We start from the raw sequence: 704 nt of genomic DNA on the forward strand, positions 1-704 counted from the left end.
AGGAAGTCTAGGGGGTTCAGGAAGTAAAGTATCAGTTAACGAGATTTTTTTTTTCTTTTTTTATAAGTGAAGGAAATGAATACAAACAGAAACATCAGTGTTATCATCTGCTCCTCCATATGTAATTCATATCTGTGCGCTTTCTTGTAGTAGTTTAATAATTTCACTCTTAGAAGAGAATAATGTATTGCTAAAACCAAATAAAGCCATTTAACTTATACATACTATATGCGGGCCGTTCACCTTAATTTCCATATTTAAAAAACTGTCCTCATAATTACCTGAACAATTCAGACAGCAACTAAGTATTCATTACCTAGAGATTTCATCATTATATAAACAATTATTTTTTTGCTTAGATTACACCTGGTGGTTGCTGTCTATGCTGATCAGTGTCACCATGTCCTTCATGATTCTGCTGGTCCAGCACTGCAGGCTCTTCCGCTCGCACAAGGTACAGACCGAACGCACCAGTTTCAGCCAATTTGAATCATCCAGTGAACCTGACATAAAGACAGATAAATACTAATTTTCATGCGAATCCATCAACATTTTCCAGCAGTGTGGTTCCCCAAACCACGTGATTTACCAGCCGTCTCTCCTGAACGCGGCCTTAACGGATCACAGCCAACCAGCCACAGTGACCCCAGCTGCTCCGAGGACACCCAACCTCCGGGTCGGGCACCTCATCTCTGCCTCGAATA

Source organism: Penaeus monodon, chromosome 21, assembly GCF_015228065.2.
Source record: "Penaeus monodon isolate SGIC_2016 chromosome 21, NSTDA_Pmon_1, whole genome shotgun sequence".
Classification (NCBI taxonomy): Eukaryota; Metazoa; Arthropoda; class Malacostraca; order Decapoda; family Penaeidae; genus Penaeus; species Penaeus monodon.